Below are 13,176 nucleotides of genomic sequence, written 5' to 3'. Positions count from 1 at the left end.
AGGCGACACCGCTCGGTCTCCCGACACCGCCGCGTCTCCTCCACTTCCGCCAGCAAAGCGCCCCCGCTCCTCACCTGAGCAGACATTGCGCCACATCGGGCCGTTGAGACCGCAACGGAGCGCCGCGACGCTTACTGGGGACAAGCTACACAATACGGTAGCGGCCGCATTGGAGCCCGACGTGGCGTGCGGTTAGTCAGACACGGATTGAGCGGATCACCTTGTCCATGGAGCCGTCCCTCAGGCTGAGGACCAAGGCATTCAGTCGCTGGATCTCTCCATCTTTGATTTTGATCACTCTCATCAGCTCCATTTCATGCTGCCGCAGTAATGTCTCCCTGGTAACGGCTAACTTTTTCTGCTTCTCCTCATGGAGTTTGCTTTTGAGTTCCGTCATGGCGGCGGTGGCACGGTGGTGGTCCGCCCGCAGGTCCTGACTTCTCTCTCTCTCCAGACAGCTGACCTGACATGACTTAGACTTAGACAAACTTTATTGTCATCTTGTCTGCACATGGTGCATACAAAACGAAATTTCGTTGCACACGGCTTACAACAAAGTAGTGATATTGCAGTTGAATAGAAGTAACATATCCTATGAAAATATATATATACATATACTGTATATATATATATTACAAATAAGTATAAAGTGCAGCAGTGCTAATTATGCAATAGTGCAAGTAGGCAAAACAGTATTCAAGAGTGTGCAGAGGAATGCTAAACCATGTATTAAACTTCTATTTAAAGGGTTTACACAAGTTCAGTAAAGTTGGTAGTGCGAGATAGTGCAAGATAGAGTTCCGTAGTGTCATAAAGTACAGTTCTGTGAATGTGTGATGCAGAGTTCAGTTTAGAGCTCAACAGTTCTAATGTTCAACAGTCTGATGACAGCAGGGAAAAAGCTGTTGCAGAACCTGGTGGACCTGCAGCGGATTGTGCGAAACCTCTTCCAAGAGGGCAGCAGGGAGAACAGTCCATGGTGGGGGTGTGATGGGTCATTGATGATGTTACGGGCACGGGACATGCAGCGCTGAGATGAAATGTCCTGAATGGAGGGAAGAGGAGCCCCTATGATCCTCTCTGCTGTCCTCACCACTCTCCTCACGTTCTTCCAATCGGAGGCGGTGCAGCCTCCACACCACACAGAGAGTCAGCTTGTCAGAATGCTCTCTATGGTGCTCCTGTAGAACGTCCTCATGATGGGTGGGGGCAGGTGGGCTCTCCTCATCCTCCGCAGGAAGTACAAGCGCTTCTGTGCCCTCTTGACCAGTGCCGTAGTGTTCATAGTCCAGGTGAGGTCTTCTGTGATGTGGACCCCCAGGAATTTGGTGCTGCTGACCACCTCCACAGCTGAGCTGTTGATGATCAGTGGAGCGTGGTGAGGCTGGTTTTTCCTGAAGTCAGAAATCAATCAGAAATCAGAAATCAGAAAACCTTTATTGTCATTCTACATAGTACAATGAAATTGGAGACCTCCATCCAGTGCATGAGGTAGACACAAGTAACAGTCAAGTAATCGACTAGTAGAAAAGTAGATGAAATAATCAGAAACAGTAGTGCGGACAAAGTGCAGTAATAGTGCAGGAGGAAAGTGTCATCAGTGTCGGCTGGAGTTGAGGGCGGCTATGGCTTGGGGAAAGAAACTGTTTCTGAGTCTGTTTGTCCTGGTCTTCATTTGCCTGTAGCGTCTTCCAGAGGGCAACAGGTCAAACAGGGCGGAGCCAGGGTGGGAGCTGTCCGCTGAGATGGCCTTAGCCCTGCTGAGGCAGCGGGTAGTGTAGATGTCCGTAAGGGAGGGGAGAGGGCGGCCGATGATCCTCTGGGCTGCCTTCACCACTCTCTGCAGCTTCTCCCTGTCAGCGGCGGTGGAGCTGCCGAACCATACTACGATGCAGTAGGTCAGTAGACTCTCGATGGAAGATCGGTAGAAGGTCAGCAACAGGTCGGTGTTGAGGTTGTACCTCCTGAGGACTCTCAGGAAGTGTAACCGCTGCTGAGCCTTCTTGACGATGGTGGTGATGTTCTCTGACCAGGAGATCCGGTCAGAGATGTGGACGCCCAGGTACTTGGTGCTGTGGACCCTCTCCACCTGCTCGCCGTTGATGAAGAGGGGAGTTGGCTCAGGGCTGTGTCTTCTGAAGTCTATGATGAGCTCGTTGGTCTTCTTGGTGTTCAGAGCGAGATTGTTCTCAGAGCACCAGTCGACCAGCTCCAGGACCTCCTCTCTGTAGGCTACCTCATCGCCATTGGAGATGAGACCGACCACAGTGCTATCGTCGGCGAACTTGACAATCCGGTTGTGTTTGTGAGCCGGTCTGCAATCATGAGTGTAGAGGCAGAAGAGGAGGGGGCTCAACACACAGCCCTGTGGGGAGCCGATGCTCAGCGTACGGGTGGAGGAGAGGCGGGAGCCAACTCTCACAGCCTGGAGTCGGTTGGTCAGAAAGTCATTAATCCAGGCACATGTGAGAGAGGGGAGTCCGAGAGTGTCCAGCTTTGTGGTGAGTCTGTCCGGGAGGATGGTGTTGAATGCCGAACTGTAATCCACAAAGAGCATCCGGACATAGCTCTGCTGCTGCTCCAGGTGGTTCACCGCACAATGGAGGGCTACGGCGATGGCGTCTTCTGTGGATCTGTTGGTCCGGTATGCAAACTGGTGGGGGTCGAGGTGTGGGGGAAGATAATCCTTGATGTGCTGAAGAACCAGCCTCTCAAAGCACTTCATGATCACCGGAGTGAGGGCCACTGGCCGGTAATCATTCAGGCTAGAGATGGCCGACTTCTTCGGCACTGGGATGATGGTTGAGGTTTTCAGGCAGGGCGGGACGGTTGCTAGGGCCAGGGAGCGGTTGAAGATCGTGGTGAAGGTGGGGGCGAGCTCCTCAGCGCATGCCCTCAGCACCTTGCCGGGGACCCCATCCGGGCCTGTGGCCTTTCTGGGATTCACTGTAAGGAGCACCTTTCTGACCTTGTGCTCCTGAACAGTGAGTGGAGTGATGTCAGAGCTGGGTGGGGGAGGGGGCAGGGCAGGGACAGGGGAGTGCTGCTGGGATGTTCCAAACCGAGCAAAGAAGCTGTTTAGCTCCTCTGCCAGCTGTGCGCCTTGGTCTTCGACTTGAGCGGCACTGCCCCTGAAGTTGGTGATCTCCTGGATGCCCTGCCACACCTTGCGGCCATTGTTGCTGGACAGGTGGGACTCGATGCGTTTTCTGTGGTCCGCTTTCGCCCGTTTGACTCCTCTCCTCAGCTCAGCTCTGGCAGCGCTGTACAGAGCTCTGTCTCCTGACCTGAAGGCGGTGTCGCGGGCTCTGAGGAGAGAGCGGACCTGGCTGCACATCCAGGGTTTCTGGTTAGGGAAGACCCGGATGGTTTTGGTCACAGTCACATTGCTGGCGCAGAACTGGATGTAGCCCAGAACTGTGTCTGTGTGTGTCCCCAGCTCCTGGTGGTCGAACAGGTCCCAGTCTGTCCGTTGAAAACAGTCTTTGAGTTTGTGGAGTGCATCCTCAGGCCAGGAGGTGATGGTCCTTAAGGTGGGTCTGAGTTTGCGTCTGAGGGGGGTGTAGGCAGGGAAGAGCAGGAGGGACAGATGGTCTGATTGCCCGAGGTGGGGGAGGGGGATAGCTCTGTATGCATGTTTGATGTTGGTGTAGACATGGTCCAGGGTGTTCTCACCTCGTGAAGCACACTTTACGTGCTGGTGGAAATTCGGCAGAACAGTCTTTAAGTTGGCCTTGTTAAAATCCCCCGCTACAATGTGGAAGCCATCAGGGTGAGCCCGTTGTTGTTCACTCACAGCTCTCAGCAGGAGAGAGAGTGCCGTGCTTACGTCAGCGTCGGGTGGAATGTAAACAGCAATGACGATAACAACAGCTAGCTCCCTCGGGAGGAAAAAAGGCCGGCACCTGACTGCCATGTACTCGAGGTCCGGACAGCAGTGGCTGCCTACGATGGTCGCATTGTTGCACCAGTTTTCGTGCACATACATACAAAGCCCCCCACCTCTGCGTTTACCGGAGTCCAATGTTCTGTCCGCGCGACGATGATCTCCTTCATCTTCTCCACATTCAGGATCAGGCTGTTGTCTCTGCACCAGCCCACCAGCTGCTCCACCTCCTCTCTGTAGTCCAGGTCGTTGTTGTCTCTGATGAGCCCCACCACCGTTGTGTCGTCTGCGAACTTCACGATGTGATTGGTGGTGAACCTGGGGACGCAGTCGTGTGTCATCAGGGTGAACAGCAGGGGGCTCAGGACGCAGCCCTGAGGGGAGCCTGTGCTGAGGGTGATGACATCAGAGGTGTTCTGTCCGACCCGGACTGACTGAGGTCTGTTGGTGAGGAAGTCTAGCAGCCAGTTGCGAAGGGGGGTGTTGAAGCCCAGGTGTTCCAATTTTCCTACTAGATGCTGTGGGATGATGGTGTTAAACGCTGAGCTGAAGTCCAGGAACAGCATCCGAACATGGGTGTTCTTCTCCTCCAGGTGAGCCAGGCTCAGGTGAAGAACGGAGGAGATGGCGTCCTGAGTGGAGCGGTTTTGCCGGTCGGCAAACTGGAACGGGTCAAATAATGGGGGGAGTCTGGAAACGATGTGATCTTTAAGCAGCCTTTCGAAGCACTTCATCATGACCGGAGTCAGTGCAACAGGCCGGTAATCATTAAATGAGGTGATTTGAGGTTTCTTCGGCACCGGAATGATGGAGGCAGTCTTAAAGCACGCTGGCACTGTGGCTTGGCCCAGCGAAGTGTTAAAAATGTCTGTGATGACCCCAGCCAGCTGACTTGCACATTCCCTGAACACACGCCCAGGAATGTTGTCGGGGCCAGGGGCCTTACGGGGGTTGACTCTCCTCAGGGTCTTCAACACATCGGCGCAGTCAAGGCAGAGTACCTCCTCTTCCTGATGGGGGACAGTTTTAACTGCTGGAGTGCCGTTTAGTGCCTCGAACCTCCCAAAGAAGTTATTTAGACCATTTAGAAAGTCAGCATCAACTTCACCCACCGGGGGGGGAGGGTGAGTTGTAGTCTGTAATCGCCCGTATGCCTTGCCACATACTCCTGGTGTTGTTGGCGTCGTGGAAACGATCCTGAATTTTTCGACTGTGGTCTCGCTTCGCTACCCTGATGGCACGGTTCAAGTTGGCTCTCGCTGTCCTCAGTGTCTCCTTGTCGCCAGACTTGAAGGCAGAGTTCCGCGCTCGTAGCGTTTGACGTACCTCCTCAGTCATCCAGGGTCGTTGGTTGCCCCGGGTGATGATATTCTTAGTGGTGCTGACGTCCTCGGTGCATTTGTTGACGTAGGCTGACACAGTCATGGCACACGCATGTCAAATCTACATCGGGGAAACTGGGAGGGAGGGAGGGAGGGAGGGAGGGCGGGAGGGAGGGCGGGAGGCAAGCAGGGAGGCAGGCAGGCAGGGAGGCAGGCAGGCAGGGAGGCAGGCAGGGAGGCAGGCAGGGAAGCAGGCAGGGAGGAAGGCAGTGTCTGTCTGTTGAGGTTTTCACCTTGTTCTTCTCCTGCTGAAGTTCTAACTGGACGTCCATCAGTTTGGCTCTCAGCTCGTCATTGGCGGCCTGAAAGGCGTCCGTTCGCTCCGCCTTGACCCGCCCTGCCGGAGCTCGTTTGGACATCTCTTACTCGAGTCTCGCCCGGTCGTCAGTCAGAGATCACAACATTTGTACCTGGAGAGCACAAACGCAGCGCTGTTTTCCACTGGCTTCGGACTCAACTTCAATCGGTACCGTAACGTACAACATCATAAACATAGATCTAGCTTGACTTATTCATTGAATAAATGCATTTGGTTCTTCAAAACTGCATCACGCAACATAGCGTGACCGAGACGGCCGTTATCCACCTGCGTGAAGTTATTTGGTGAAATGAATGAGATGTTTAAGACACCATCGTTCTGTCTCTATGTAGATGAAGGGAAATAATCGATTGCTGAAGGTCCAAAGGTGTTGTGATAAACAAATAAACATATTAGTGACATATTTGTGATAAACATATTAGGCAGGATAATCACATATGTTAACTTGACTGCCCACACTGTATTTATTTATGGTTATTTGTTAAATCGAGTACTGTTAGACATGAAATAGGAAGTGTTTAACATAAATGGACGACGAAAGGGGTACTCACCATTGTAGCTCCTGCTGGTCAATGATACGAGCCTCTTCTTGCAGTGGAAAACATACAGCCAACAAACACCGTGGAACCTAAAGGAAGGAAATTAAACATTAACATTTAGCCTCAACCAACATTCACAGATACAACGCAACGCAAACTACACAAACGTAAATCTTTTAAACACAATGAGTTGTACTTACCGTGTACGCTCTAGACGGTCCACTTGCAAGCAGAAAATAAAGATATTTCTGTTGATAATCGTCGTGTTTGTATCCGTTGTCTCGCTCAAGGCCATTGCGCCCACAGATTTGAATTTTGGCGAGAGTTCAGCCTATTGACGTCATTTCCGCGGTGTAATACCCGCATATCTGAAACGGCAAAGTTAAGAGTAGAGTTAAATAAAGTTTTTAATCAACGCAATAATTTACAAACGTTGACCAGTCGAAATAATCGTCGAAATTTGGCGTCTGTGGCTGGAAGCAGACGCCGAGTTCGACGTTCCTCCCAAATGCCACACTGCCTCGCTTTTCAGGCCAACAAAAAAAACATATTTTTCAAAACAATGAGTTGTAATTACCTTGTACGCTCTAGACGGTCAAGTTGCAAGCTGAAAACAAAAATATTTGTCTTGTTAGTCGTCGTGTTACTAACCGCTGTGTCTTGTTTGCCAGCATTGCCGCTTTCCTACTTCCTGTTGCAAGCCACGCCCACGGATTATAATTTTGCCATGAGTTCCGCCTATTGACGTCATGTCCGCGTCACATGACTGCGACGTAATATTATCTAAAACTGTTTGTGCGGCATGGTGTTGTTCTGTGCGGTATTGTGTTATTCTGTGCGGCGTCGTGTTGTTCTGTGCGGCGTAGTGTTGTTCAGTGCGGCGTCGTGTTGTTCAGTGAATCGAAAGAGAATCGAATTAATAAAAGTGTGACAATAATAGCATTTAAGAAGAAAATTAATGCCCTTTATATTATTAATTCTAACTTCGTATACGTAGATCTAGCACTTGACCGTCGGAGTTCTTCACCCCACTTAATTGCTTCGAAGAGAATAGCGACTTTCTTACCGAATAAAAATGTCGTGCTGTCTTTAGATTTGCCCAATAATTAATTTGGAAGGCAAGTCTATTTTTTGATCGTGTCCTATTTAACTTTTGACGCGGCCCGACAAAAGGGGAACTGGGCCGCGCCCGACGGACAATCGAAATATTTTTATCCTCCACCAACTTCACTGATTTATTTTAATCATCGTCGGTATGTTATTTAAAGGAAGTAAATTCTCAACCGAATTCACTTTCAACGAACTCAACTCTTCCGTTAAATATTTACGAAAGTTATTTAATTCTCTAACTTGCTCAGAGTTACTTTTTACACGGCCCGTCAAAAAAGGGGAACTGAGCCGCGCCCGACGGACAATTGAAATATTTTTATTCTCCTCCAACTCCACTGATTTATTTCAGCCGTCGTCGTTAATTTATTTAGAAGAAGTAAATTTCCAACAATTCACTTCTAACGAAATCCACTCCTCCTTTAAATATTTACGAAAGTTATTTAATTCTCTAACTGGCTCAGAGTTACTTTTTACACGGCCCGTCAAAAAAGGGGAACTGAGCCGCGCCCGACGGACAATTGAAATATTTTTATTCTCCTCCAACTCCACTGATTTATTTCAGCCGTCGTCGTTAATTTATTTAGAAGAAGTAAATTTCCAACAATTCACTTCTAACGAAATCCACTCCTCCTTTAAATATTTACGAAAGTTATTTAATTCTCTAACTGGCTCAGAGTTACTTTTTACACGGCCCGTCAAAAAAGGGGAACTGAGCCGCGCCCGACGGACAATTGAAATATTTTTATTCTCCTCCAACTCCACTGATTTATTTCAGCCGTCGTCGTTAATTTATTTAGAAGAAGTAAATTTCCAACAATTCACTTCTAACGAAATCCACTCCTCCTTTAAATATTTACGAAAGTTATTTAATTCTCTAACTGGCTCAGAGTTACTTTTTACACGGCCCGTCAAAAAAGGGGAACTGAGCCGCGCCCGACGGACAATTGAAATATTTTTATTCTCCTCCAACTCCACTGATTTATTTCAGCCGTCGTCGTTAATTTATTTAGAAGAAGTAAATTTCCAACAATTCACTTCTAACGAAATCCACTCCTCCTTTAAATATTTACGAAAGTTATTTAATTCTCTAACTGGCTCAGAGTTACTTTTTACACGGCCCGTCAAAAAAGGGGAACTGAGCCGCGCCCGACGGACAATTGAAATATTTTTATTCTCCTCCAACTCCACTGATTTATTTCAGCCGTCGTCGTTAATTTATTTAGAAGAAGTAAATTTCCAACAATTCACTTCTAACGAAATCCACTCCTCCTTTAAATATTTACGAAAGTTATTTAATTCTCTAACTGGCTCAGAGTTACTTTTTACACGGCCCGTCGAAAAGGGGAAGCGGGCCTGAGCCTTTCAAATAGTCAAACAACTTTTCGTTCTACACAAAATAATAATCCGATCTAAACACTTCCGTTGATTTATTTTATTTAAATCGGCCCCAAACCATCGGTTGCATATTCAGTACAAATCCGCGTACAACGAAGTAAGTAATATACAAAACACATTTATTGAAGAAACATGGAATAGAATTACAAATCTCAATTACCCCAGAAACTGAACAATTTCACTCACTGATACCCGTGTTAATAAAATCATTCAATCCCAGAACAATTCGATTGCAAAACACAGTTCATAAAAAAGGGAAGCGGTGATTACCAGCTGCGTGCTATTTTTGGTGAAAGCAAAGTCGAGTGATCAGTTCGATCTTGCTTCTAAATCCAAATTAAAGAAACAGGCTGGCCACGAGGAATCCGGCGGCCCGATGACTATTCCCCCCTCACGCTAAAATACATAAAAAATATAAATCCCTCTCACCTATTTCTCCTATAAAGTTGTCCAGTCCAATTTTTGGGAGTAAATCCAAGTTAATTTCAGTCCAGCGATCCTGCGTCTCACACAAAGATCTTCGGGACTTTGGAAAAAATCTTGAAACTCCTCCGGGCCTCTTCACGTATAAGCGCTCTTTTGGGGAAAAAAGCCCTGAAGCTACTCCAGCAGGACCTTTTATAGACCTCTCCGTCTCCCCCCCTCCCCTTTCTTTTCTCCTGTACTTTCCCTATAGGGTAAGACTGCCCAGTTCTCTCACGCGTATAGAAGGGACTGTCCAGCATTCCCACGCCTATGGAGGGACTGGCCTTTAGCAGCTGTTTCCGCCCTGACCACGCAGTACTTTCCACCAAATGCACAGCTAGTGGCAAAACCTTTCACTTCCCCTTTTCACCTTTGACCTACTTTCTGTTACATGAATTGATCGAATTGACAAATAATATTGCTTTAAAGCGGTTACAGAGTACATTTTTAGCCAAGCAAAAAAATCAAAAAATTAAAATCACATAATAAACATTTCATTTGTGCTTCTCCAAACAATTTATGTCACGCCACTATTTTCAGTGACGGGTCCCTTGATCGAATTGACAAATAATATTGCTTAAAGCGGTTACAGAGTACATTTTTAGCCAAGCAAAAAAATCAAAAAATAAAAAACACATAATAAACATTTCATTTGTGCTTCTCCAAACAATTTATGTCACGCCACTATTTTCAGTGACGGGTCCCTTGATCGAATTGACAAATAATATTGCTTTAAGCGGTTACAGAGTACATTTTCAGCCAAGCAAAAAAATCAAAAAATAAAAAACACATAATAAAAATTTCATTTGTGCCTCCATGCGTGACTTACACTCTGACACCGTGTTCCTCTTTTCTATTTTAACTGGTCTAGCTTATCCTGGCCTCTCTTTTGGTCTCATGTTTTGGTCTGGCGCCATCTTTTGGACAAATTTGGAAATATCAGCTCTGTCAATTTATCCCTGTGAACAATCCATATTCTACCATTTGGACCATCTCTATCCCCATGTTACATGACAGTTTTCATTCTGAATCTGAACTTATGTAAATTTTATGAATTGATTAAGTGTTAGGATTTAATGTTAGAGTAGAGTCCAAATAAGGATGAAGATTAGAATTTGGTGTCCGAGTTGGGCACTTTATCTATGTTGTCAGGAAAACCAGCCAACCAGAGTTAGACTCTTTGATTAAATGGAAAGTGTCAGGTTTTTCTCCAACCTCCTTTCAGCCGTCTCCCAATCACATAAACATCCCCCACAAGAACTTAAACCAAGGAACAATTATGATATTTTCCCTAATTTCCATATATCGTTTCGGGAGGGCATTCCCTCCAAATTTTCCCCAACCGTGTAAACTCCACCACTAGAACTTCTATTTTAACCCCGATATTCCAGTGTTCTCCGTTTCCGTTGTTGCCAAATTGAGTCCTAGTGGATATTGAGTTTTCAACCTCCTGACCCATCTCATTTCCGCGTTTTCCCTATCCCTTTGTGTCCAGCCCGCACAGCTCTCCAAAATCCGTATTCTCAAGTTACGTAACCCGTGCAGGCGGAAATGGCGTACTACATGCGTGTTACGCTTCTGGTTATGTGTGATGCTGTAGCGGTGCGCATGCAGTCTGCTTCTGACATCATTTCGAGTCCGTCCCACATACATAACTCCACACAATCGACAGCTCATACAGTAGACCGCATTCCGCGTAGACAAGGCCTTACCCGTCTGTGTGAAGAAATGTTCTTTCTTCTGAGAGTCTGTTATCACTCCTATTGATCTCCTGGCTGCACGAGAGGACCCACTTTTCATTTTAGTGCTAACCAACAAATCTTTTAAATTTGGATTCCTTTTGAAGGCTGAAACCACCTTATGTTTCGCCTTCAGGTCAGTCAGCGCCGACGCTTCCAAATTCTGTTTAATTTTTCTGTGAACATTGACTGTGTAAGAGTTGTAAATCGAAATTAGAGGAAGTATCATTTTTTTAACCCGCTGAGTGTCCCCTCTTCTTCCTTTTTTCCATGTTTGTAGCTTAATCGTGCGAAGAAATGACCGAGAATAACCTCGTTGCTGTAATGACCTGAACAAGACTTTGGTCGCTTCTTCCCTATCTTCTGTGCGAGTGCAAATTCTCCCGAATCTCAATAGTTGTGAATAAACCAAACCCCCAAACGTGTGTCTAGGGTGAAAACTCTTTTTGTGTAGTAGCGCATGAGTATCTGTGGATTTAAAAAATACTCTGACATCAAGTCCCCCTGTTGTATGAAATTCCGGTCCCTTATATGTAGTTGTGTCAAGAAAATTAATTTCCCTCTCGCTAATCTGTGCCGTCAGTTTAATTGAAGGGTGGTGGCCATTTAAGGTTTTAAGAAACACGTCAAATTCTTCCCTAGAATCTCCCCAAATTCCCCAAATATCATCTAAGAACCTCAGGTAAGCTATAGGTTTCTTAGAGCACTGTGTCAAGGCGTTCTCCTCCCATTCAGCCATATAGATATTGGCATAGGCTGGAGAGAAACGTTTCCCCATTGCTGTCCCCTTGACCTGTAAAAAATACCCATTGTCAAATTGAAAATCATTCTTAGTCAGATTGAGTTCCAGCAATGCCAAAATGTGTTCATCCGGGCGGCCCAAAATCGGATTACGTGCCAAAACATTGCGTACCGCCTCTAAACCCCTAGCAGTTTCAATATTAGTATACAAGTTTTCAACATCCATGGAAAACAACCAACAGGTCTGTGGCACGGTCAAGGTCCGTACTTTTGAAACAAAATCATTAGTATCTTTGATGTAACTCGGATGTAGAATTGACAAGGGATTCAAGTAATAATCTACTAGCTCAGCCGAGCCGTAGGATTCGCTACTACAATCTGACTCGATGGAACGTCCTGGCGGCATTTCGTAGGGCCAGGGCCACGATGCCGGGTCTTTATGAATCTTAGGGAGTAGATAAAAGTATCTCGGACGTGACGGGGATGCTCCTGTTAAATACAAGAATTGTTTTTTTAGTAATGTGGTGCTCTTTTCTCATTTGATCTAATATTGTGTGGACTAACTTTTCTGTATCCGGATAAATCGTTTTTTGGATCGAATGGTAATACTCCGTATTGCGAAGTTGTCGATGAGCCTCTCTCACGTAATTTTTTCGGTCCATAATGACCACCGCTGACCCTTTATCTGCTGGCTTAATAATCAATTCCTCTGCCGAACTTAAGTCGTCCAGGGCTCTTCTTTCGCCCTCTGTCAAATTTGGCATCTCTCTTGGGACTTCCACTTGTTTTAGGACTGCTCTGTCTTTGTGTATTAATACTTTTATCTCCCTGGGTACTTCATCATCCTTGGGCTCCCACATTGAAGCCGACTGGAATTTGGGTGGTGCTGCCGTCGTCGAAGTTCCAAAATAAGAGTCTAGTTTTAACCTTCTATGGTACTGTCGCACATGGGCCTTGGTGATCCTTCTCTGATCCTTCATCATGGTTGCGGTGGGGACGAATGTAAGCCCCTTCTCCAGAAGCTCCCTATGATCTTTCGTCAAACTAAAGGAGGTCGACAGGTTGACCACTGGATCAGCCAGGGTTATCTCCTTGAGTTAGGGGAGGCTCCTTGGCATAAAAAAGGTTTTTCACAAGTTATCTATCTATCTCTTCAGCCGTGTCCGTTGTCCAATGGATGTTGTCCGGTCCTGTGGTAAACAGTCTTGATGATAAGCGTTGAATCGAATGACCCGTTTCCTCTATTATTTCATTCAGTTCCCTAAGGTTGGCTTGGATCTCCAAAGGAAGTGATTGGGAATAATTAATTTTAGGAATGAATATTTTAGCATAAGGAAAAGTGGCCTTAGCTGCTCCCAGCAATCTGGCTATCTCCTTGGATATGAATATTGGGATGACCCTACCTCTATTGTTAAGGCCCAAGGATAAAATGACCCCTAGCACGTTGGGAGAGGTTGCAGTTCTGTTTCTGAGTAGGTGAATCCCATGGCGGATTTTAGCTCCCGGGTAACAGTCCACTTGTACTTCGCGGTCTTCGATTTTCTGCAATTTGGCCAAGTTTGAATCACCTACAATCAACCATCTTCTCTGGGGAAACAAA

Source organism: Syngnathus scovelli, chromosome 10 (genome assembly GCF_024217435.2).
Source record: "Syngnathus scovelli strain Florida chromosome 10, RoL_Ssco_1.2, whole genome shotgun sequence".
In the NCBI taxonomy this organism is placed as follows: domain Eukaryota; kingdom Metazoa; phylum Chordata; class Actinopteri; order Syngnathiformes; family Syngnathidae; genus Syngnathus; species Syngnathus scovelli.
This window is presented reverse-complemented; position numbering follows the sequence as displayed.